This window comes from Callospermophilus lateralis, unplaced genomic scaffold, assembly GCF_048772815.1.
Source record: "Callospermophilus lateralis isolate mCalLat2 unplaced genomic scaffold, mCalLat2.hap1 Scaffold_124, whole genome shotgun sequence".
Taxonomy (NCBI): domain Eukaryota; kingdom Metazoa; phylum Chordata; class Mammalia; order Rodentia; family Sciuridae; genus Callospermophilus; species Callospermophilus lateralis.
The window spans coordinates 3,199,275-3,203,385 of record NW_027512424.1 but is presented as its reverse complement, the minus strand read 5'-3'; the positions used below and the strand labels follow the sequence as shown (position 1 = coordinate 3,203,385).

The following is a 4,111-nucleotide window of genomic DNA, read 5'->3' as shown; positions in this document are numbered from 1 at the left end:
GAAAATAAAAATATGTGTGCTTGCTTTCATGGGGTTCACAATTCAGTTTGGACAGCAAATTTATGTGAAAATGTTGACTTTAATTTTTATTCTGAAAACCATTAAATGAAAGCACAAAGTTTCTATGTATATTGCAAATCTTAATATAAAGGCAGAAAAGTAAAATGAAAGTACCTTGAAATTTACACTCAAATATTGTATAAGCAACAAATTTGCTCTCTAACTTTGGTCTGGTTACTTACATGTGCACATAAAAAGAAATATATAATTGGTGCCTTGAAGAATCATTTTAAAGATTGTTAAATAGTGGTTATAAAATCTTTAGTGTCTTGGAAATAATAGTCATTAAATAAATGATAGTTCACACTAATGACAATTGAAGATTATCATGATCTGTAAAAAATACATTTCTTATTGAATTAATGCATGGATTTTTTAGAGTACTATGAAAATACTATGAAAACAATATTTAGATGTTTAATTCATTCAAATTTTATAAATGCCATGTCTCTCTTTTTCCTACATTAATTTTAACATAATTATCCTTTAATGATACATGCATACATTTTTTGAGTGTAAGGCTATTATTGTATATATAATTTATCAAACATGTAAATTTATATATATAATTTGATTCAGACTGCTTGACACAAAACAAATAATATAAAATTCAAATAAGGCTTAGAAAATATGAAAAGAAATGTAGTTAAATTTTATGCTAAAATTAAGAATTAATATTGGTTTAAGTGTAATTAACTATATTTGTGCTATTTATTTATTTATTTATTTTTTAGTTCCAGCTATCAAGGATGACTTTCGTTCCTGTGGCTACACATCTTTCATATATAAGGACAACATTCATATAATTTGCAAGTGTGTACTCAAAGAATTTTGTCTGACAAGATGGTGAAATAAATAAATTAATAGAAATAATCAAACTATATATAGCTGGTGAGTGTAGTGAATTAAAATTGTTTACTTTACATTCAAATATCATTTCAATGACATTCAAATAAACCATACCACAATACTAACTATAACTTGGAGAAATAATTAGTTTGAACTTTATACCTTATATTAATGAATTTAAGCAAAGTATAATATGTTTTACATTTTATATAAATAAATTTAAACAATATTTAATGTCTTATAAAGAACATTTTATTAAAATGTCTAATATTGACTTTATCAAATAGCTGATTTCCTCAACACATCAAAGCATTTTAAGGCAATGTTCTTATAGAGAATTATGTCCTGTTTTAGTTTCTATGTTTTTTTAAAGAACTTCCCAAAATAATTCATTTTCACATTTTATGCATAAATATTATTAGCATACTTAACTTTATTTCTCAGAGTGAAGGTTAGGGAAAATGCATTTAAAGAGAGGGAATGTTGTCAATGAGAAGTTTAGTGCCTCACAAATTGAATTAAAATAGCAGAATTCAGAGCAAAAATGATAGCAAGAATTAATTGTTTCATATATTTCTCCATTAGGCATAAGTCTGATTTAAAATTCTTTCTTAGTTGTTGATGCCTAAAGGAATATGCCCATTAGGTAACATGGGAATCAAAGTATCTACTGTCCTTGGAAAGATAATGACCCAAATATGAATATTCAAGATACACCAGAAATCATTATACATGGTTTCACTTTCTTTTTAATCTTGATATCTGAATAAAATTTTGCTTATACTTAGGAAAAACGGAACATTTGAATGTAGTTAATTTATAATATTTCTGGATTCTAGCACAGTTTTACTTTTCTAACTCTTCACAAAAACTGTATTTGGCAAGACGAAAAAAAAATTGACCCTAGGAAGATATAAGATGGTATTACCATTTGACAAACAACAATTACCCCACCAAGAGGTTGAGTCACTTTAACAGTATTTGTAGTTTATATCTCATGTACTTTTTTCCTGTCTGTATTAAAGAACATTTGGTAATTTTTTCACTAATAATATTCTACTTATCTTCCACCACTTAAACAAATGTGAGATTGTTGTTTTCTTAATCATTTTGTGGAACTGTCACATATTTCTATTGTATTGTTTTGTTCACGTGAACACAATAAATTATTAATGTTGAAGTTAAAATTATCAACATGAGGGGGGCGCGGAGACTGGGGGAGGGAGACAGCAGCAGCATGGCGGCTGGGAGGGAGCCGCACAGCCCACCTTTTCCTCACTGTCCCCGCCGCCGCCACAGGAGTCACTGCGACCCTCTAGTCTGCGTCTGTTAGTTGTGAGCCGCCGCCCATCGGACAACCCTACGCTCCACCGGCCCTCTTTCTTTTCGCCGCCACTGCCAGCCCGAAGGTCTGGCCGGCAGGGTAACTCATCCTCCCACCCCACCCACCAGCCCGCGGGTCCGGAACATGGAGGACGTGAAGCTGGAGTTCCCTTCCCTCCCACAGTGCAAAGAAGACACCGAGGAGTGGACCTACCCTATGAGAGGAGAGATGCAGGAAATTTTACCTGGATTATTCTTAGGCCCATATTCTTCTGCTATGAAAAGCAAGCTACCTATACTACAGAAACATGGAATAACCCATATAATTTGTATACGACAAAATATTGAAGCAAACTTTATTAAACCAAACTTTCAACAATTATTTAGATATTTAGTCTTGGATATTGCAGATAATCCAGTTGAAAATATCATACTTTTTTTCCCTATGAGTAAGGAATTTATTGATGGGAGCTTACAAACTGGAGGAAAAGTTCTTGTCCATGGAAATGCAGGGATTTCCAGAAGTGCTGCCTTTGTTATTGCATATATTATGGAAACATTTGGAGTGAAATACAGAGATGCATTTGCTTATGTACAAGAAAGAAGATTTTGTATTAATCCAAATGCTGGATTTGTCCATCAACTTCAGGAATATGAAGCCATTTACCTAGCAAAATTAACAATACAGATGATGTCACCACTCCAGATAGAAAGGTCCTTATTTGTACATTCTGGTACCACAGGCAGTTTGAAAAAAACACATGAGGAAGAAGATGATTTTGGAAACATGCAAGTAGCAACTGCACAGAATGGCTGACTGAAGACAAACACAAAGGGTGTGAATTTCTATTGGGAAAGGAGACAATTCTAGAAATAATAATAATAATGTAAAATGGTAAGGACACAAGTAGTTTCTTTGCAATTATATGTTGCTTCCAGACATGTTTCTCTGCAACTTGTTGAGCAACATTTTAAGAAGATGTTGGACTTCTGCAATAGATGGCACTGATGGTTTTACTTTTTTTTAAACACTTTACAGTTTATTATAAACCAAGAACTTTGGACTTGCAAAGAGGTATTATTGCAATAATGCACTTTTCATACTTGAAATTTATTTGTATGATATAAAGTTATTACTTTAAACAAAATGCAAGTTAGGGGGGATTTGTTTATAAATTTTGGGTAATTTATAACAAGAATTTCCTAAGGTTTGCTAAAAATTCATTTTGTGTTCTATGTATTACATTTTTAAAATAATTTTACAGTTCAGTTTTATGATAGAGCCTCTTACAGAAACATTAAAAAAATACAGGAATCTGTCACATTTTTTATTATAATTCAGTTACTTACCATTTTATTTTTTAAAATTTCTTGATTCTTTATTAGTATTCTTTCAATCATGACATTAACCAACCATCTTTACTGTAATTTAAATTAAGTAAATGCTTCCTTTCATAATTTGTATATTCTATAGGAAAAAAAGGTTTTTAATGATCAAAGAAAGATGTTTTGCTTTATATTACCAGATGCTAAAAAACAAGGAGAGTGTTCAATTTTCAAGTGACTTTCTAGTTTGCTTTTTTCTTTTAAGCCAAATTTGTATTTGTTCTTTTCAGAATTGTCTAGCTCTTTTGACCTTTGTCCAAAATGGTTCTAAATAGAATGTGATAAATCGATGTAGCACTATTTTTTTTCTAAATGAAGTCCCCAAAAAGAAAGTGCCTTGAATGATTTTTGAAGAAAATTAAATTCTCATGACCTCTAAGTTAGTATGTAGAACACTGAAGAGTTCTTAACATTTTTCTGTAATTTTTTAAAAAAATATTTAAAAATTAGCTTAAACTGAACGGGTGAGGCTTAAAGAAAATGTTACTAAATT

The 4,111-nt window shown here is 30.7% G+C and overlaps 1 pseudogene; it reads left to right on the top strand.

Moving 5' to 3' along the window:
* The first annotated feature begins 2,377 nt into the window (after window positions 1-2,377).
* On the top strand, window positions 2,378-3,489 carry LOC143387068 (serine/threonine/tyrosine-interacting protein pseudogene; annotated as a pseudogene).
* The last annotated feature ends 622 nt before the right edge of the window (window positions 3,490-4,111 follow it).